We start from the raw sequence: 22587 nt of genomic DNA on the forward strand, positions 1-22587 counted from the left end.
CGGCGGACACAACATCTTTGTTTGTATGTGGTGCTGAGGATCGAACCCGGGCCGCACGCATGCCAGGCGAGCGCACTACCGCTTGAGCCACATCCCCAGCCCAACAAACAATTTTCTGATCAAAAAGAAAAGCACAAAGGAGAGTAGAAGATACATTAATATAAATAACAATGACAAACACTGTACAGGAATTTATGGGATGAAGCAGGAACAGTGACCAGGAAGGTGTATTAGTCAGGTTTCTCAAGAGGAACAGAATCAACAGGAAGTATGATTATAAAAAGGGGATTTGTTAGATTGGCTTACTTGACCAGGAGCTGGGTAGTCCCCAATGGCCATCTGCAGGCTGTAGAGCTGGAGGAACCTGTAGCTGCACAAGTGGCTGAAGCCCTAGGAAACAAGAGAAATCAGTAGTGCTCTCAGGTACTGAAACAGAAGGCTTCCAGAAACTCCCTGAACAATCAATGGCAGAGCCTACTTTGGAGGAGTGAAGAAGCAAGAGTAGGATATCCTCAAGTGATGGCAGCAGCAATCAAGAACCCCTTCTAGAAGAATTGCAGTTGTATCTGGTGCAGCTGCCTTGTTCTTCCCCCTTTTATTCCATCCAAGCCACCATCCTATTGGATGGTGCTGACTACATTAGGGAGGGACTCCACTTCAGTTGGCTATCCCACATGCCAATCATTTCTAGACACACCCTCATTGACATACCCAGAAGCCTCTTAATCATTGGCAACTCTTAAGCCTATCAAGTTGGATGAATGCTAACATTAACAATGCCTACCAAGGCTGAAACAAGAAGAAAACTAGAACAAATCTAAAACTGTGACTGAGATTAAATCCTGCAATATGGCAGTAGCACCTCTATGATAGACTTAGAGGTAACAGAGGACAGGGTGGTACAGAAAGATCTTTTCTCAAGCTGGGTGCTCAAGGCTGCTGTGTATCTGCTTGGAGACACAGCATGTGAAACCCCTGGTACACTAGTTACCTGTCTAACCCACCTATACCTAGCAAAAGCCACTAACCCACCCTGCCAATAAGCAAAACAAGAACAACGAGGGAGGGCCCCCTTAAATACAGACTTGACCCTCTTAAATCTGGACATGGTCTCTTACCACCCAGCAGTCTGAGCCTCCACTTTCCCCAACATTCCCAACAGGAGGACTATACAACAAAGAATTTCACATTTTGGCACAATTTGATTGAGAAAACATGATTCCTTCCAAAATGCTTTTCTAAACAAGAGTTGCAGGGGAATTCTCAATGCTCCTGGGTTTCTAAGGTGGCAGACTCAAGCAGCCTCAGGGAGTCCTGCGCAGAAGGCCTGGAATCCCCTCCCAACAGCCTTGGCTAGTCCCCTGGCTGCTGGCAGGGGCAGGAGGAAGAGGCCTCTTACAAGGGTCACCACCACCAAGAGGTCTGGGGCTCCAGACATCCCTCACCTGTGCACCTAGAACACAAAAAGGGAGCTCCAGCGGGCAACCAATAGAGGGGTTCCTGCGAGACCCCCGACTTTTCTGGGGGCGCCTGGGGCTTCTTCTTGTTCACAGACTCCTGGTCCAGGACAGGAGGCTCTGTGTCCTGGCACAAGGTGCTGTGTTCTCTGGGAAAGTCATCTTTTTTTGACCTATGCTAGGAAAGAAGCCCTCAGGGTGTAGAATGCAGGTCACCATGGAAGTCTTTGCAGTCATAGGAGATATCTGGTGGGTGGTTGTAGAAGGCAGTGGCAAGGGCTCAGGACATATTGAGCTCAGGGTTGGAGGCCTCTGGAGTCTTGGTGCCTGCTCTGCAGAATTCCAAGCCTGTGGCACAGAGCAGGGAAAACATGGCTCCATGGCTTTGTGGGCCTCACACCAGGCACCACCAAGTATGTGGAACTTAGCAGGCAGCAGTTTGGGTGCTCTTAAACCCCTCTGGCCTCCAGGGACTTTCTAACCACAGACTGGGAACCTGGGTGGTGTTGGCTTTAATCCTAAAAGGAAATCCCATCACAAAGTTCAGTTAATGAGATTAACAACAACACCAAAAATCTGTTAGTTTGTGTAGTTGGGAGGCTGTCTTGCTCCATTCAAGTTACTGAAAAATAGATATTTTTTCTTCTGGCTTTAGCAGGGTTGTCAGCACAATACCCAGATTCTCACAACATGGTTTGGTTGTAACCCTTTTTCTTCCTGAACTCTGCCTGCAGGGTACTTGTGAGTAGAAATACTTCCAAAAACCAATTTAAAAATGGAAAATGAGTTTTTGTTTTCAGATCTGGTGCTTTAGTCTGATTGATCTACTCATATCTGACTGTACAATTCATACCTTGAAAAATGAGTCACCAATATAAGAGGAAGACTTGGGGCTCTTTGGTGTAGGTTAGGTTATAATCCCTCATGAAAGGTATTCATGGCTCATAATGGAGAGTTTTAAAAACATTTTAAAGATAGCTGTCAGTGTCTTCTAAACACCCAATGGGATGAAGCTAGAAATCAATAATAAAGAAGGGGAAGTAAAAATCCACACATTTGTAGAAAGCAAAAAGCATTTCAAATAATTTTCTGATCAAAGAAAAAAGCACAAGGTAAAGTAGAAAATACATAGATGTGAATAACCATGAAAATCACTCAGTACCAAAATTTGGGGAAGGAAATTTTGTATTAGTCAGGGGTCTCCAGAGGAACAGAATCAACAGGAAGTATGATTATCAAAGGAGAATTGATTAGATTGGTTTACTTGACCAGAAACTGGGCAATCAACAATGGCCATCTGCAGTCTGGAAATCTTTGTGCCTCCTGACTTGTTCCTCCAGGAGCCTGTGTTTATGTGACGTGCCCCGAAAGTTCACGTGTGAGACAATGCAAAGTTTAGAGGAGAAATGATTGGGCTTAATTAGCCTTGATTTATTGGGTGAATGAATCCCTGATGAGATTGACTCAGGAGGCCGGTGGGGTGTGGCCTGAGGAAGGGATTCCCCGGGGGCGTGGCTATTGGGTATACACTGCTCTCTGGCGGGTGGAGTCTCCTACAGAAAACCGAAATGATTAAACGCGACAGGAAAACGTAGCCGAATAACAAACCCAAATAAACGGAGCTGAATTGGAACTGAACCTAAGGCAATCACTGCCTGGCCCCTAGGTCTCCTGGCAATGAGACCTGTGCCTAGCGGCTTGGGAACCCAGACGCAGTGGCGCAGGAGACACCAGGCTCCAGCGAAGGGCGTTGCTGTTGTCAAAAGAACACTGCTTTGGGCTGCGTTTAGTCCTTTAGTCGGTTGGTCACGGAGAAGCAAGAGCTTTGGGAGAGGGTGCAGCAGTTCCATCCACAGGCCCAGCTGGGAGAAATGCCACGGCTCGGTAGGAAACTGGTGCCAGAAACAGGACACTCTTGTGGTTCTAAGAGAGCCTGAGTCGGCACAGCGGCCAGGTGCAATGCTGGCAGGATACTGCATAAATGGGCAGGAGGCGATTTGTGCACCCACCACAGTGATGCCGGCCGCAGAGCCGGCTCTGGATTTCTTAGTTCAGTTCCCTTCAGCTCCGTTTATTTCGTTTGTTATTGGGCTACGTTTTCCCGTAGCGTTTAATCGTTTCCGTTTTATGTGCGATCTAAATTTCTATCGTATTGTTTTCGTCTACTGAGCTCCTGGAGTTTGCTGTCACTGCGTTTTAGCCTCTCAGGCTTGTCTCCGCCCTCCGCTGGAGGACATAAATACTCGGGATGGTGGGAGGCTCTGCCTCCTCTCTCCATCAGCGCAGAGGCTTCTGTCCTGCTTCTCTGAGGCTCACGCGATGGAGCAGCATTTTCTGGGCCCTGTGAAGCAGCTTGGGATTCCGTGGAGGTGGCGCCAGAGGCGCGGCCTCCTCCTGTGTTCAGAAGCCGGTGGCCTTGTCCTCTCCCTTGCAACCCTGTCCTAGCAGAGTTCTCCCGGTGACAACTGTGACTTCGACTGGGAGCGGCTCTCCAGTCCTGTTGGCGGGGGCGCTGGGGCCACCTGCAAAACGGATTCCGCGGGAGTACAGAGCTCCTGGGAACCAACCGAGGCCGGGAAGCTGCGACGCCAGAAACTGGAGGCAGATGGGGAGGAGCCTGGGGAAGAGCCCAAGGTAGTGAAGCTGTAGCGGATTTCACTGCCAAGGACGCAGCCCCCCAGCCCCTACCCCGGCGACAAGCCGCCAAACACCCAGACCTCTGCGGACCAGTGTCTCTCCGAGTGCCCTTGAGCCGGCTCTGGTTCAGTTCCCGACCTGTCTCCTCCAACTGGTGGAACCCGCACCTGCTTTCCTCAGCCCTCCTGGTGGATTCGCCCGAGTTCTCAATGCCTGGGGGTGCTGCCCATCCTTCTCTGGCAGCGAGGCAGCCTTAGGTCGGAGAAGGAGCTGCTCGGATCTTACTCTGAAAAGATTCTGGGTTACAAAACGACTTCACTAGGAAATCAAAGCGCACTGAGATTTGCCTTTAGTTATTCTTTGTCAATTTTTAAAAATTCTTTCTCCTGAAGATTCTCTGTAACGTTTCAGGTCGCCTATTGCTTGCCGTTTTCTTCTGTTTCAAACGTTTGTATTCGTCCTATTACACATTCCCTTCCATAACTTTAAACTTTTATCCATTTCAACTTTTAGATATGACATGTACGATTTTAGAATCACTCTCAGAATTTTGTAGCTTCAAAGAATGAATTGGTTTCTCGATTTTATTTTTTAATCCTTAATACTCATTAAGTTTTGTTACTTAGCACGATTTGCAATATAAATATAAATATACATATGCCGTGGCTTTGCTCATTTCATATCCCTTTCGTTATTACAACGTGGTTTTAAAATATTTATTTATTTATGAAGACATCCTCTCGCTCAGTTGCTTGGGAGACTGGGCTCACTAAATTGCTGAGGCTGGCCTCAAACTTATGATCCCCAGCCTTTCAAGTTGCTGGGATTACAGTAGGCATGAGCCACCATGCTGATTTTACATACTGATTTGGTTTAAGTATTTATGCATTTTGTATATTTTTGTCTTTTTTTCAGTCCCACCCAGTTCGTTTTATTTCTATTGTCATGTCTTTGTTTTTTTAAGGAATGCGGTCCATTGCGTTTCACGCTCAGTAATTTTGATTCTGTCAAAAGTCCTGCGGGGGTGGTTATCAATCTTATGATTTCTCTTGGTAGGACCAGGTGATTGAGCACATGGGACAAGTGCACAGATCACCAGTTTGGAAAGATTCCTTGCTGATTTGCATGTCTAGCAGTCTTTCCACTTAGGTTTGCTGTGGAAGGCAAGGTTTAGCACTGAAGGTGAGTGCTACCATTACTTAAGTGTAGCAGGACTCCCTTTGGCCATATCTGAGATTTCTTTGTCCAGGCAAGTGCAGCTAGGCCCAGGAGATCCAACTTAGCCTAGTCTCAGAATTTTCCACCTCTGAATGTGAACGAATTAAGTTCAACACGTTTCTGTTTTATTCCTTGCCTGTGATTTCTTAGTTGTGCTGTGAAATGTTCTTTTTCTGAGCAAGTTCCGGTGAAAGATTTTTTCTTTTCTTTTCTTTTCTTTCTTTCTTTCTCTCTCTTTCTTTCTCTCTCTCTCTCTTTCTTCCTCCCTCCCTCCCTCCCTTCCTTCCTTCCTTCCTTTTTTTCTTTCAAATCCAGCTAGCTATGCTTGAGATTTGAAGCACCTCCCAAGGTTGCATTTTCAGGTCAGAACTTAGTGGAAGGAAACCAGTACTAGCCAAGCAGTGCCTCAGACTTCTTAGTTGCACAGAATACCCAATTGGTGGATGACTTAGGCATTACCAGCTTTCTCTTACCCTCGCCAAGGATTTCTTGGTTGCATGACAGTTTGCAACAGTCACAATTGCACAAGTGTACACAAATTCTGAAATCCTTTTAATTTAGCCTATCCAGCAACCCCAGTTAGCAACAACGTTGGCTTAGTATGCTACATGGAAAATTGATATTGCCAGACTGCACTGGGTGTTGTTTTTTGTTTTCCGTGCATGGGTATTGAATCCAGGGCTTGGGGCATGCTACACTGAGTTCCACCCACAGCCCTTGCCCCAGGTGTGCAGCTTCACTTTATGGAAATGGTTGCCCAGATGTTTTGCTTTTTAAATTTTCTTTTGGAGAGTTTGGCCTTGAATGGATGTGTTTGGTTTGTATTGTTTCCTAATTGCAATGAAGAAATGTTTTTCATGACTTATTTATTTATTTATTTTTTTAATTTAAACCCCGTGTATTTCTTCTGCTGGTTTGAGTGCCAGGCACAGGGCTTCACGTTTCCTTAGTAACATTCCCTCAACAACCAAGCCAGGAAGTAGTTGGGAGGAAAGTAGCAGTTTCCACAGATGTCCCAGGGAAGAAGCTCTAGGCAATGGGCTGGGGGTGTGGAGCTTAGGGGAGGGTGAGGGACAGTGGTGTTGGAAATCAGGTTCCAGTGAAACTCCTGGTCAACCCAGGGCAGATCATCCAGGTCCAGAGAGAAATCGGGTGGCCATGTTCCACAGTATATTGAACCCAGAAGTTCTGCCACCTGGTCTGTTGAACTCCCAGGACCACTGCCTGCAGCCACATACTGCTCTCTGACAGGTTACACAGATTATGGCAGGGGATTGGTGTGAGAAATCATGAGCACTTGTCTGAGTATTCCCTTCTGATCCCCTGGGCAGTCCTATCTAGATTCCGGAAAGCTGGTTGGGGAGTGCAGTCTTTGGAGCAAATTACTTCCTAAAACAGAATTAATGATATTCACACAGAATCTTATCCTCCTGGATGAAATTATGGAGGTTGAGAGGAGACTGGCATAAGATTTTGAAAGAAAAATTCCCACCAGATTTGTGAGAGGAAAGCTGTTTGGGGGCAGCTGGTTCACTATTGCACCAAATCACATTGCTAGTTTTGGAGCACAGTCTAGAACCCTGTTCTTTGAACAGAGAAAGTCTGGAAGGGAAATGTGTGAATGGTGACTTAGGATGCTGAGGAGCAGGGCAGGTCAGTTTTGCTGTGGTCTTTCACTTCCCCAGTTTAGTGTTCTGGTTCCAGAGTGCTAAATTAAAAGGATTTCAGAATTTGTGTACATGTGTGCAACTGCAAGAAGCTAAAGTCTCAAACTGAGTCACAGAGCAGTTGCATGGCTTTCTAGATGAGTGACCCTCAGCAAGTTCTCAAACTGCTGCAGCCTTTATTTTAAGCTTCTCTGAAATGGAGGCCAAGTCAGCTCTCACTTTTTCAAGGAGGTTTCTTGAATACTCTTTGGTGGTAAAAGTGAATGATGAGTATCATGAATTGAAAGAAGAACTTAATGGGAACAAAAGTAAAATGGACATATCTTTTGCAGGTTCTGTCTTCCTTCTTTCCTTTCTTTCTTTTCCCTCATATCATTTCCATGTTGGAAGTATAATACAGCTTCATCTGAGACAAACCTACTACTGTAAAGTAATCAATGGATTTACATATAGATCACTGTTGATTTAATAAAGCCTGACTGATCACAGTACTTAGATCTTTGTATTTATTTAGTTTTATGCTATTTGATGGTACTTAAAAATTGGTGTCTTATACTGTGATGTAATGGGTGCAGGACCCTCTCTAGCTCTGCTCTACTAGGCATGGGGCTGGTGGTGGCTTGTTCCTTCTTAGAAGGGGGTGGCCAGGGGCCATAGATATCCTGTTATTTACACACATTTGGTCTAGCTAGCAGACAGGCAGCTACCCAGAGAAATTAGTCTGGGAATAATCCTGCTGGATCTCCCGGCACTTCTTCCCTGAGTCTGTCTCAGGGGGCCACATGTGAGCCTCAAGTTGCCCTGAGGCCTCCAGCATCTCTCCTCTCCAAACACACCTCCAAACATTGGGTTCTGGAGATGCATAGTCTCTGGCTCCCTTGGGTGCAGACAAATTTCTACACAAATGTCCTTTCCATTCTGAGTTCCCATTCTGGGAATCCTGCTCTACCAATCTAGCTCACCAGAGGAAACAGGACTGAGGTGGACAGTTGTGGCCGTCTGGCCCTTTTTTTTTTTTTTTTTTTTTTGTTCCAGAAATTTACTCAGGGGCACTCGACCACTGAGCCACATCCCCAGCCCTATTTTGTATTATATTTAGAGACAGAGTCTCACTGCGTTGCTTAGTGCCTGGCTAATTTGCTGAGATTGGCTTTGAACTCTTGATCCTCTTGCCTCAGCCTCCTGAGCTGAACTGAGCATGTGCCAGCACTGTGCCAGGCCCTGGGTTTGTTTTATCAGCTTTTCCACTGCTGTGATAAAAAGATATGAGAAGAACAATTAGAAGAGAAAATGTTTATTTGGGGGCTCTCGGTTTCAGAGATGTCAGTCCACAGGTAACCAACTCCATTGTTCTCTTGCTCTGTGCCCAAGGTGGGGCAGAACATCCTGTGTGGTGGAGAAAAGCAGCTCAGGTCATTGAACCAGAAAAGAGAGCAGAGGTGGAGTAGGGGAGGGAGAGCACAAAATAGCTCCACTTAAGGAGGACAAAATATAAACCAAAGGCAGCTACCAAGGACCCACCTCCTCCATCTGCTGCAGTCTGGCTGCAGCAAAATAACCGGGAGGTGACGAGCAACTTGTGTAGATTGATACAGCAGGAGTGGGAGCCGTTTATTGTAGGACAGGAGGGGTATATATACATTATTGAATACACAGCTTATCTTAATTAACATAAACTAGATACAGCAGTCAACCAATAAGGAATCTCCACACTTAATGGCTCTGGCAAAATGCCAAGCGCCATCTTGACTCGTTTACAGACTCTAACATCCATCTACCCCCTACCTGCCTATAGTTACCTCCCAGTTAATATCTATCAGAGGACTGATGCATTGATTAAGTTAAAATCTGCATGACCCAGTTATTTCCCCTCCAAAATTTCTTGCTTTGTTTCACACATGAGGTTTTTTTTTTTTTTTTTGGTGGGGGGCAACTAATACCTAAACTATAACAAGCCTGAAAGCAGGACAATCTGCCATCAAGTCATAAGAGTGCAATTTCCCCTACCTCTTCCTGATAGTGGGGATTGAAATCAGGGGCGCTATGACACTGAGCTACTACCAGTCCCCACCCCTTTTTATTTTTTGAGACAGGGTCTTGCTTGGAATCCCTACATCCATTAATTGGCTAAGGTGCCAGAACCTTAATAGGGTCAATAGGGTCAACAGGGAATGGAATTGAGAGCACCCATTGCATTCTGAGAAGCAAGGAGAACACTGACATAAAATAGATGATCAGCACAATATCAAAGATATCAGGAAGTGAAAATTAGAGATAATGATTCGTCCTTTGGGACTGCTGCAAAATGTCAGGGCATTTAGATAGACCCCAGTTTCCAGCACATCCTCTTCTCCATTTGCAGTCACACTTCTCTGTGTGGCCTCTGTTGATGTGGATTCTAATATTGAAGAACCATACACATCCCTGTTGTGAATTGCAAAGTACTACTTTTTTTCCCATGTGTTGCACTCCATTGAAGGGTAACTTTGCATTTTCAGTATTTCAGGGAATATTTTAGTGAGTTTCTCCAAAGAAGACCTAGGCTAGGAAGTGTGACACAGATGTATTTTAGGGACACTGAAATGCCATTATTTAAAGTCTTTAATTTACTTTATTGCACTTTATTTCTCAGGAGGTACAGATAAGAAAAACTATCAGTAAGCAATGGAAAGGAATTATTTTCCCCAATTTTTTCTCGCTTTCCTCCTCAACTATTTCTGGTATTGACATCAATAAGACCTCTCACTGGGAAGAGAAGGATTTATGTAATATTCTTTGCTTTCGCCAAGAGAATGGAGGCCCCGTAGGCATTCTCTTTTTGTTTGGTACCAGGGCAGGGGCACTTAGCCACATCTCCAGCAGCCCCCACACACACCTTTTTCTATTTTACTTAGAGACAGGGTCTCACTGAGTTGCTTAGAGCCTGGCTAAGTTGCTGAGGCTGGCTTTGAACACTTGATCCTCCTGTTTCAGCCTCCTGAGCCGCTGGGATTAGAGGCAAGCACCACTGCGCCCAACTCCTGATAGTGGGTTGGGTTGTGGCTTTCTTGCAAGGAACAATTTGGAGTACAGTTCAATGACTCTTTATTAGCAATACAATAATCCAAAAACATTTTTACCTAATGTTTGGAGTATATATTTGACTGTGAAGCTCATTTGGTAGCCAAATCTCATGGGGATAAGTTGAGGCTATTGTTTTTAAAATCCCAGCTTACATGTACATGCATAGGAATGATTGGTTACTGGACACTGTTCTGTTTTATTCAGCAGAAGTACACATATACACGTAGAGAACTGTCTTGATTCGCATCCCATGGAGCTGCAGTGGATCGGCCACTTAAAGCTGGGCAAGTATCCATTATTGCTCCATCACTCTCAACACAGGGACTTTGAAGAAGCTTTGCTATAGTTCTGGTGGAGGACCTGGTTAAGCTGGAAGTCTGCACATGAGAGGTGGATGCTTAGTGGTGATGAGGACTGTGTGGGATGGACCCTGGGCAGGTGTGCTTTGTACTCACTCAGCCTGGAGTCCCTGAGCCAGAAACTTGGGATACCACTGGTCTGCTACAAATCCTTGTTGGCTGGCTCCTCTCTGGTTTTTAAGGAAGCAAAAGAGACTGTCCAAAGTGGGGGAAGACCCATATCATCACATGATTTGACCCTAGTTCACACAAGACCCAGGAGCCTGCGGTGGCACCTCAGGTGCTTTGGTCCTCAAGAATGAATGAGTGGGACTCCTGAGACTAGAACTGGCAGTTCCAAGCAAGGCAGTGAAGCCAGATTTAAAATTAGGTAGTCAGTGTAGTTAGGTAAATTGGGTCTAATATCGAGTGAAATCTAAAATGGAGGCCATGCGGAGAATGACTCAGGGAAAACACAGGACAACTCATGGAATAGTCCACCTCAAAGAAATGTTAATGAACAGCCCCCAGCAAAAAGGTGCTGATTCAGAAGTCCTTCCTGACCAGATTACTTCTTTGGCCCACCTGTGTCCCACCCCTCGGGCCTTCCAACCTACATTCCATCACCAAAACTATAAAAAGGGGAAACAACCGCACTTCCACGGATTCCACCTCTTGGGTCCCCTTCTTCCTCCGGGAGAAGTCTTTTCTGCTGTCCTTTAATAATCTTCTAATTTCTACTCTGACCTTGCCTCGGTGTGCTTCTTTGGTGTTATTCTTCAACATTGGGGAAGCAAGAACTCGTCACCGGTCAACAGCGGTAACAGCAGGAGGAGGGCTTGGCTATATCTAGCAGCTACCATTGTCCAAGCTGCCTGGAAACACCCCTTCACCAGGAATCTGGAGGCCACTGGCTTCAAATTCATTATAATGCCAAATTTTCCACCCAGGAGGGCTTCCCTCTGCCACCAGTGAACACAGGTCTGAAGAAGCATGGTCTGGAACTAAACATGCTCAGGAATGTGACAGCTTGTGCCTGTGTTTTTACATGTGATGACAAGTCTTTCACCCTAAAAAAGCACAACTAATGAAACCTCCTGGGCCATCTAGCACCCAGCAAAAGGTTATAGAATTCTTAGGAAAATCAGTGTGCCATAACAAAATTCTTTTAGGTTATATTCCAACCAAGCAAAAAGCATGTGTTTTCTATTGCCAATATACTTCCCACTGCATTAATATTAACACTTGTGAAATCCAAAAGCACCTTGAAAAGATTCAAAACAGGCATGGAGGCTTTAACAAATATCCACAGGAGCACCCAGGAATAAATGACTGATTCACCAGATTATTCTCCTGGCTTCACTAGGGCATTACCTTTATTTTCTGGGCTACTTAAATTTTTTGAGGAATGTCCATTTTACTGATCTGATTTGTGATTTATGTCATAATGAAATGGATTTCAAACTGCTGCAATAAAAGAGTTGCAAAAGGAGCTCAAGTTGTGGTGTTATAGCTACAGTCCATGATGATCCCCAAACCTACCTTGTTTTAGCACCCACAGGTTTCACTCAATTGCATACAGTTTCAGGCTAGGAGGGGTCCCAGTACGTTTCAGCCCAAATCTTGGAACCAGCCTTCCTAAGCTTCTGAACTGAGCATGCACAGGAAACTGTCTACCCTCTACTTGTCATAAGTCATACCTGCATGCATAGGCCTGAGGTCTTCCAAGTAAGTGTTTCCCCAGCCTTCCTTGTTTGGGGGACACCAGTCACCGGTTTGGGATCATCCCCAGCGTGCCCCTTGCTTACTACAAGTAGTAGCCCTTTCCTAGGCCTTCTGCCTGTGCTGATTGGCTTTGCAGTCACCAAGGGGTGATCTCTTGGGGTTCGGTTACCCTTCCCCCGCAAAAACATACAGGAGGTGAAAATACAACCTGTGATGGAAAAACTGAGCCCAGTCCTCTCAGTTAACACCTCCTCAATGAAAAGTAGCCCTGGGAAAATTGCGGTGCTAGGACCAAGAAAGCAGCTGCACAGGAAACCACCAGGTCTCCTGAGGGAGAAACGGTTTGGGGGCGCTTGGCTCAGAATGGCAACCTGGAAATCCGCTGGGCACTGCTGCCCCAAGGGCTGGTGAGAAACCCTGCTCCCTGTAGGGCTAGGAGCAGTGCTGGCACCAGAACTTGGTGGCAGGCACACTAGCCTTGCGGAGGCGGAGCCCTGCTTCCCAGCTGTTTTAGTCAGCTTTCTTGGCTACTGTGACTAAAAGGAGTCAACCAGCACAATTATAGAAGGAAGAGTTTATTTAAGGCCTCACTGTTTCAGAGGTCTTGTCCATGGAAGGCCGGCCTCATTCCTCTGGGCTTAGGGCAGGCAGAACAGGGAAGCAGCTCACATGGTGGTCCGCAGCAGGAAGTGGGGGGACTCCACCCACCAGATAGGGACCTATACCTCATAGCCACACCCCCAGTAAATGGCTTCCTCTGGCCACACCTCACCGGCTTCCAGTTACCACCCAGTCAATCCCGTCAGGGATTCATTCATTGATTAAATTAAGGCTAATAAAGCCAAATCATTTCTCCTCCAAACCTTGCATTGTCTCACATGTGAGCTCTTGGGGCACAGCACACCTAAACCATCACACTGGCTCCTGGAGGAACAAGTCAGGATGCTGTAGGGACAAATGAGGCAAGGCACCGGAAGACAGCAGGAAATAGTTTTATTTGGCTGCAGCCAGGTTCAGAGGGTACAACCTTTGCTGTAATCAATCAATCCCCTGAACCCCGAGTTCAGGGAGTTTCAGAGTTTTATACCCAGTGTGTAAGGGGAGGGGCTCAGAAGTTCAAAATCTGCAAAAGTTCACATAAAAGCAGCTTTTTCTTTCACTGTTCTGGTCAAGTTAACTCTTCAAGGACAACACCTGAGAAGGGGAGAGCTTCTTCTCCCCTTTCTTTCCTCCCCCTGCCAGCTGTTACCATGGAGCCCATTTGTAACTTATCTTAAAAATGTAGACATCTCTGTGAAGCCCAGCTCAAGGCCAGAGGCCTTGTTTGCACATTTCTTCAAAGTACTATACTGTATAGGTTTGTGAAAACTAGTAAGGGGGTGTCCAGCACTTGGAGTGCTGGTATCTTCTCAGCCAGTGGCCAAGTAAACAGGATGACAGGAAAATAGGAATTTTATCTACATTGGACTCTTTTGCAGAGACTCTTTTGCTGACAGTCCCAAAATCAGCCATGGTGAAGAGGGCTTTTCTGTGCAGAAAGGGGTGCCCTTCAAGGAGGCACAAAGCTCCTGGGCGACACTGAGGGAATCCCTAGGACAAGCATAACATTTACGTAAGTACAAAAAAGTAATAAAATTATTAAAAGCCAACACGAAAACACTACAAAACGCATGGCAAAATTTACCAAAAGAAAAATTTCTTCAAAATGAACAAAACAGAGAGCCCTACAAGGAAACTGCAAACCATGGTTTGTTGCATGGTGTCATCTTGGATTGTGATATTCCCGTGGGATGTATCTGAGACCTTTTCTGCCTAAACCTATATTTTCTAAGATTAAAAAGACAGAGATATTGGCGATGCCTAAAAGTCCCAATAGCCGGTGTTCCCTGAGTTCTACGTGAATAAAAAAGTCACAGGCAGCTGCATGCCGCTGAGATAAGGAACTGGTGCAACCGAGAGAAATGGCTTTGGTGGCCACATCGCGTTTCCCAGGGAGGTACAAACCCGAACGTAGTCAAAGCGGAGCCCTCCATTGCAAAACCAAACCTGTTAGGAAAAAGAAACTGCGGATAGTGCTAAAGTGACAATTGTTGAACTGGCCTTTCAGAAAAATGGCATTCGCCAGTACCCACGTTTGTACCCGACGTAACCATCACCCACAAAGCTGAAATGGAGTTTGCTCTCACCAATCCGGAACTTGCTTCCACTTAAATGACAGGTGCTGCTGCTAAACCCGAGTTCTAAAAATCGGAGGCTGGAATAAACACTAAGAAATGGCCAATCCCGGACTTGCTCCGACGAAGCGATCGCCCTCTGGTGTTAAGTCTCAGCTCGCCAGGGACAAGCGGGGACTCCAAGGATCTGGAAACCCAAGGAGGAACCCCAGGAAGCGCTTTGGCTTCTAGCTTAGCCTCCAATCAGGACACTTCTGGTACTGGGGCGGACAAGGAATGGAAATCACAGGCGCCTCTAAATCGAAGCTTGCTAAGCCAATAAACGCAGGACGCAGGGAGGACAGGGATCCTGCGACAGAGATGAAGCCCCACCCAAACAAAACTGGGTTCTTTGGCGGCCAAAGAGAGGACAGCGCTGGGAAGACTGATCTGGGAAAGAAAAAGCGCAGGCGCCGCTATAGCCAAAGGGCTGGGGAACACAGGCGCGGTGGCCCTGCCAGCCGGGCTACCACTAAGGAACTCTGATCCGGGCAACCGCGGAAACTGCACTTTAGGACCCATCAGAGCTATGTATTCGGCGGTGCCATCGAGAAAACGCGCCAACGGAACAACTAGCTGAGCCGAGACCAAGAGAAAGTAGGCGGGAGAGAATGGTGTGCTGGGATTCCGCAAAGGACCTCAACTAGCTATTGCTGCCAGCGACAAACTTCCACTTTGGCGCCAACCACGGTGCTGTTATCTAGAATCTGGCGACGCAAAGAAAGGAGACTTAGTGCCACCCAGGCTTGGTGCGAATATGTGCTGTGACGGGAAAACTGTCGGGGGCGCGCTGCTGGTCAGAGAGCAAATGGGAACGCCCAGAACGACAACCTGGGAAAGGCTGCACCAACCGGCCTAGGACTGAGAAAGGGAACGCCCAGAGTGCGGAGAAACGTTCTCTCCGTGCAACTAAAGGCAGTGCTAAGGTGAAAAGCAGGCTCCTTTCCTTTTGGGTAAGGCGCTAGTGATCTGCGATTCCAGTTGCTGGTGTCAAAATCCAAAATCCTGCAAAATCCAAACCCAGTTTATGGCTTTACCAAAGCCAAAGGCATTACTTCTGGCTCCATCAGCGGTGCAGCAGGTAAATTTACACCAGATGTGAGAAGGTAGCAGGAATGTTGGTGAGTCAATGCTGCTAGTGAGATTTCCATTCCCGCTGGCTGTCCCCAAACCTGCACTTCCAACATAACCAAACCTTTCTTTTTCTTGGCCAAGTCTGGGTCCCCAATTACTGAAGTCTCCAGCTACTGACCCAGAGGGCTGCATGTGATGAGAGCAGGATGAGTATCACCCAAGGCGGGCATACATCAGGCTGGTCTAAGGGAAAAGTAGGGCCTCCAGGTCACCAACAGCTGTGCTAGCAGGAAGCAGTGCTGGGTCCTCCTTGCATGCCACCCCTCTGTCTTGGTCTGGGTTCCCTTTTCTTTTATATACATCTCAGAGCTTTTAAGGCAAGTCAGAGAAATGCATCCCTTTGGGACAGGAAACTCTGCCCCCAAACCTTCAAAGGAGGGCTCCCTAATTACTTAGCTGGGGTTCTGTCAAATTAACATTTTAAATGAGTCATTGATGGCTTCTCTGTCTTTGAGGTGTTGCAGTGGTGGCAAAGTTTCAAGCACTTGAACCCTCCCTTTCCACTCACTTTTCAAGTAAGACTGATGCCTCTGAATTACTTTTTTTCTACAAAGTATGGAGGTGCCACTGCACAGAAAGAAATTGCTCTGTTCCATGACTTTTTATGCTTCCCCCAAACAGGTGCCCTACTGGAAGGGATGCCCACGGAGATTGCAGACTCCACCATGTGCATCTCCAGCAGCCCTTAGGATCTCCCACACTCCTCTGGCTGATTCCATCAAATCAATTCCATCATTTTCCCAGATGAACCTCAGCTGTTTGCAGGAGGGGACAGGTGCCCCAGAGAGGTAAGGGGACCCCTTTTGGACCCTCATCTCACCTACTCTCAAGCTGGCTACTACAGTCTTCCCCCACTATCCTACCAGTTCCTCCCCTAGCCAAAACCCTCTCTGGTACTTGAAGCATCTCCAATTGCCTCCTTTGCTGTGGGTCTGGAGAATGAAGGAAGAAGTGCCTTGTCCCCACAGGAAAAGTTACAGCCACCTTATTAGGACCAAGAGGCCAGGGCAGAGAGCTGTTTAAAGCAAAACTGGCGACCCATCAGTCCTATCTCCCACTCACCCACCTTGCCTACTTCATTCATTCATTCATTCATTCATTCATTCACACTTTGCAGTACTGCAGATTGAACCCAGGTACTTGAGGCATGCTGGGCAAGTGCTACACCACTGAGCTAAACCCCCAACACTTCCCCTCCACCCTAGCCTTGTATCTTAGCAAAAATGTTGGAAATTAGCACCCCTAGTGGTAAGGGTGACCAACTCCAGTTTAGGAATCTAAAGAGGAGTCTGATAGGAGTTACTCCCCTGAAGAAGTGTGCATCAGAGCTACTTCAGGTCTTCAAATTCAGTCTAATTCCAGTGTGGTGTGTGCGTGTGAGAATGGCCAGAGACTGGTCATGGGAATGGCATATTCCCCATGAGGAGACCCTAAGTCTTTTTCAGTCTGAAATTGGCTACATTCTGGGCAGGCTGGCAATATCAGGTGTATAGGTGCCAGGCCATGGTTTCAACCCCCCAGGGCCAGTTGTGGGGCACAGATAAACATGTGATGTGGAGCCTTTCACAGGCTCTGTCCTCCTTTGTCATTGGAAAGAGGAAACAAAGTGTAAACAGAGAGAGATATGTCTGTAAAATGTCATTAAGGAAACCTTCACCAAACCAAGATATGCAGCACAACAACAAGACTTGTTACGATATTATTGGCTGAAAAAAGGTGAAACACAACAAACTTTCTCTAACATTTGAGGCAAAAATGCAGAAAGGAAGTTTGGAACCACAGCAATGTGCACAGGTGAACCTTGTGGGAAGTATGGACATGGTTCAGAAGCTATGCAATAATGTCTTAGAAAGATAGTAATAATACATGTCCATGCTTTCCAGGAAAACAAAGAAAATCTTTTCCTCTGCCTTGGGAGGTTCAATGGCCTTGGTTGGGACTGTGAAATAAAATGGAAACAGCTGAACAGAACCAAAGGCATAACAGATTTATGAATTTTAAGTTTTGTGTATACGGAGGCATCACAGAAAGAACTAATTACTCCAAAGGAGTGGTGAAATTGGAGAACTTATAATTACCTTAATAGGGAATTAAGATAGTTTGTAGAGAATGTCTGTTTGAGTGTGGTGGCAAATTCTCTTATCAGAGGGAGATGTAATTGTTTCTCGGTGAGTACTAATAATGATCAAGGTATTTGGGAAAGCCCTATTTTTAGGTATAAAGAGATATTTCAGAAACTCAAATGCCTTCAGTTCAAAATAATCCTTATGCCAAAGTGGCATATATTGAGGGTGACTTTCTTTCATAATTCCCTTTATTAGGAAAACTCCTAATTGTAACAATTGTTTTTAATTTGGTTCCTGTCACTATAACAGAATCTCAGAAACCAGGCAACTTATTAAGAAAATAAAAACATTTTCTATGGGTTCTGGAGTCAGGGAGGTCAAAGAACATGGAGCAGGCAACTGAAAAGGACCTTTGTGCTACCTTGTCTTATGATGGAAAGGCACAGGAACATGTGTGTGAAGACCCACTATTAAAAGCCCTTTCATAAAGGGCACTGAAGCCACTCATGGAGGCAGAGCCCTGCTGGCCTAATCACATTTTTAAAGCCCCACCTTCCAGATACTGATCCATGGGAGATTCAGTTCCTATGAATTAGCTTTCAGGGATACATTCAAACCATAGCAAGGATCTCCACCCCCTTCTTTCAAATGTCAATTTGAGGCTCAATACTGAGGTAACAGTGATCATCCCTGGGCCTGGTATTTCAGGTGAAGACAAAGACCATGGTGACTAATAAACAGCAATAAAAGAGAACATTCCCCAGGGTCAGTAACACTGAGATACAAAGTGCACAATTCTTCCTATTGTCTCTTGTCTCAACAGAGAACTCCACTGTGTCACCTTATTCACCAGCCAAAAAGAGAGCATCTTCCATTGGTCTCCTGGATTGAAAATTCCCCCTTCCACCCAGCCATTTAGTGTCAGTTTTGCATCCTTGTTGCATCTCAAACGAGTTTGCTTTGAGATGCTCTCTAGAAAAGATGGAGGGATTTTAAGTACCCTGAGTCTCTAGTCCCTGCAGGGTGAAGGGGAGCTCCCTGAGTAGCACTCCCAATACACTTATGGAAGATTTCTTCCTGATCCTTCCACATAGTGTCTGCTTCCTGGTGCTACATTTATTTTGGGTATAGTAGTTTCTAATAATCTAGGGCTGTATTCAGCTACTGATTCCAGGAGCTCACCCAGCTCTGGGTTATAACTGTGTGTCTCTCCTGTGAAAGGAAAGCAGCAGTGCATGAGAACAGCATGAACCTGGGCCTAGTTGAGTTCAGATTACACAAGGCAACTTGAGATTGTGAATGTTATGACATTAATGTGAACCACTAGGAACCTAGTGAGAATTTCTTCTTTCACCAAACTTTGATGTGAGTCTTAGTGCACTTGCCTGAGGAACATGTACTGAGGACAGTGAATACAGACATCATTCCCCCTAGAAAGGGGAATGCGTACATAGAGGGTGATATTAAACAAAACCCCTTTAAACTGAAGGTTCCCTGAAATCACTGTCCACATTGGGCCATACCAGATGCTAGCCAGAAAAGGGGCAGGTCCTAAGGTAAGTTCCACAACTACCAGCAGCAAGGGTAGAGTGTGACTGGAAATATGTATACCAGGCCTAAGAGCCAAAAGTATTCTTAACATGAAAATGTGAGGAAGGAAAGCATAAATCAGTTTACATTTAGCTTACATTGGCTATAGATAAGAGAGGCATTACAATGCAAAATGGGGAAATTTGGGGACTAGTGGGACAGTTCACTTGTTGTTTCTGGATTGGTCAGTGTTCATAGTCCAGAAAGTTCACACATAAGCTAGAAAGCTAGATGTGGTAGCTCTGGTAAACTGCCACATGGGGTTATAAGTGAAAATTTCAAAATATATTCAGGAATGTGGGTCATATCTGTTACTGTGACACTAAGCACTGAACTCATTGAAAATCTCTCTCTCTCTCTCTCTCTCTCTCTCTCTCTCTCTCTCTCTCTCTTTTCTCTATCACTCTATCTCTCTCTTTCTCTCTCTCTCCATGCCCTGGTCTTGAAATTTGGAATATCTCAGTTTTTTTTTTTTTAACTAGTGATAAGTAATATGGCATGAAGGGTTCAGTCTCTGGATAGAATTAGAGTTAGGATTATGGTGAAGGCGGTAGGGAAGTTCAAAGGGAGAATAGGAAAAAGGATGCCAATAAAAAAGAATGAGAGAGGGAGGGAGGGAACATTCATCCTAGATTTCTGAGTTTCTGTTAACATTTCTGGGTATCATTATTCAACACAGGGAATCCACAAGGAGGGTAGGCTTAGTGTTGAGTTGTCTGAGTGCATCCAGTGCATGTGTTCAGAACAGAAAAAGGAATCCACTATTGGAGTATTAGAGCTTGAGTTGGGGGAATAGATTCATGGGGGGGATAGATTTACTATCCTGCTTGGTATTTCAGGACAAGGGACTGGATGGGCCCTTCGCAAGTGAATGTATGGCATGAAAAGGATACAGATACAGGTCCCCAGTGAACTCAAACTGTTAAAAGGTGAGTGTGTTACCACATCCAAGTCCATGTACTCACCCCTGGTAAGCAAATACTTGGAAATCAACAGTTCAGAAACAATCAGGTTTACTTAAGTGTTGGCACCCTGAGAAGGTGGGGTGTGAACATCATTCCCAGAAAGACCACCTCAGGGAACTCAGGTGCATGAATGGGGTTGTAAAGGGAGGGAAATGAGGTGTAGCAAGCAATGGGCAGGAAGAAGGTGTGATGGGGATGATCTTCATCCAGGGCATCTGTCTGCTTCACCGTTTTTCCTCCTCAGAACGTTCCAACCAACATGAATCTCCTGGGAATAGTTCTATATTTCTTTAGCCACAATGATTATTTTTCTGCAAGTTAAATCTCACAGCAATTTTCATGCTTTGTGTTAACTGATGCACAGAAGTGAAGACTTAGGAGGTGCATTCCACATTCTGATGTAATCTGAAGGTCACCAAATGATTTAGGTTTCGTCAATCTAAAGAAAGGCTACGTAGCAGTGAACATAGTGGGAAGTTGGGTGCAACCTTTCTTTAGAATTTAGAATACTTGGCAAAGGGAAGGGAAGGAAACTTACCAAGGAACAACTCACATGACAGAGGCTACATTGATGAACATTGAGGAAAAACTGTAGTTGTTTTACTTTTTCTATCACTAAGTAGGCCTTTCCTCAGACAAAATTTTACAGTTTGAAAGACACTGAACAATATGCATAAAATCTATTTAAAAATTACAAACAAAGAAATGTTTTAGAATATATTCTAGTTTGTTTTAATGATTTATCCTCACTTAGGAGGGCAAACTACACTTTCACAACGTAAGTAGGATGGCAGTGGGGGTAGTATTTTAAAGGGAAATGTAAGGAATGAACCTAAATTTAGAATATATCTATACTTCAAACCCAAATGTTAACTTTTTGGCCAGTGTACATCTTTCGTGTTTTTCTGCCGGTACATTCTCTCTCTCTCTCTCTCTCTCTCTCTCTCTCTCTCTCTCTCTCTCTCTCTCTCTCACACACACACACACACACACACACACACACACACACATACACCACACACCTACAAGCTGAAAATGATCACTATCCAAACATTTAAATTGGGCAATAGCTGGCAATAAGGCATTAGAAATAAAATATTATGAATCCAAATCAGGACATATGAAATTGGTGAACAAAATCTCAAGATATGGTTACAACTTGTTAAGTGATGGAAAGGTAGTGAAACAATGGAATGTATCTCAGAGTTCCACTTGTTTTATATGCATGAATATTTTGAAAATAAACAGCTCCTCAGAAGTTTCTCAGAATGTGAGAAGTACTAGTTCACCCTCCAGCTCCCCCAAGATAGATACTCAGGCACTTTGGGGACCAGGCCACAAGCCCGCCTGCCTCAGTCACCCACCTTTGGTCTCTGAGATCTTCACCATTTTCCCCAGAGACCTCAGCGGGAGATAGGATGTTCCAGTAACACTTCTGTGTTTGTTCAGACAGTATGTGACAAGTTTCTTTTTCACTTTGCTTCCTGCCTTTTTCTGTGGCCTGCCCAATAAAAGGGTCCACCAAATGTGAACTCCTGCCACAAGTGTTCCTCCTTATGCTGGAGGCTCAAGATGCAGGCCTGCACTGGGGAGTCCTAGGGACTCAGAGTAAGAGCTTAAGTCAGGAGCCAAAAGTTCAGGGTTTAAAGCAAAAAAAGAGAGTACACACTGAACTGCTTGGCAGTTATGGAATCCTTGCCTCATCGCCCTCATGGCAGAAACTGGGTCTAAGCTATGCGGAGGAGAGCCCATTTGAGAGGCTTTAGAATTCACCTTGCTTCAGCCTGGAATGAATAGGCGACCAACCAGAACCGACTCATCCACCAGATGGATGGGGCCTCATATTACTTTTGAAGCCACATGCAAGTAGATATAATTTCATTCAAAAGCCACAAAGAGGAGAGGGGTAAAAATAAAGGGGGGGGGACAAAAACTCCAAGTTCAAAGAAAATGTTTCATATGGTGTAAAATTTTTAACATTGCCTTTAAGCCAACACAGCCATAAGATATGATTTTTCTCTTATGGAGGAAAGGACTGATGAAGGTAAAAGCGGGGCTAGGGTCATGTACGTACGGATGCGACCCTGCCAGTCAGAGCGAGGGCACCATCACCCAGCGTCAGGGGTGTGCATGCAGGCGCACAGGAGCAGGAGTAGGCAGAGGGGCAGAGAAGAGGGCCCGTACCTGCACCTGCGCCTGCGCCTTCAGTGTCTCTGCCTTTAGCTTCCAGGAAGGGCCTCCCGCATTTTAATTCATCTCATGAAAAGAATCCAGAAAATCAACTTCAAATCATTGCGTTAAACATTGATTTGATTTTTTTTTTTTTGGCCACGTTCCCAAGAGAATGTTCCGAAATGTATGATGTTTGTTTACAGTTGTGTGCGTTTGAGAATTTCTTTGTGGATGCGAAAGGAATATCCCTGTGGATGAGTAGGTTGGAGAGCGCCAGTGAGGGTCCTCCAGAGGACTGAACCAGGAAAGCTCCTTTCTTGACTGGCGGGAGCATGAGCAAGC

At 45.5% G+C, this 22587-nt stretch overlaps 1 pseudogene; it reads right to left on the reverse strand.

Moving 5' to 3' along the window:
• The window catches only part of LOC139704116 (homeobox protein TGIF2-like), a 33114-nt pseudogene extending 31676 nt beyond the window's left edge, over positions 1-1438 (reverse strand).
• Between the last annotated feature and the right edge of the window lie 21149 nt (positions 1439-22587).

The sequence above is a fragment of the Marmota flaviventris genome, unplaced genomic scaffold (assembly GCF_047511675.1).
Source record: "Marmota flaviventris isolate mMarFla1 unplaced genomic scaffold, mMarFla1.hap1 Scaffold_296, whole genome shotgun sequence".
In the NCBI taxonomy this organism is placed as follows: domain Eukaryota; kingdom Metazoa; phylum Chordata; class Mammalia; order Rodentia; family Sciuridae; genus Marmota; species Marmota flaviventris.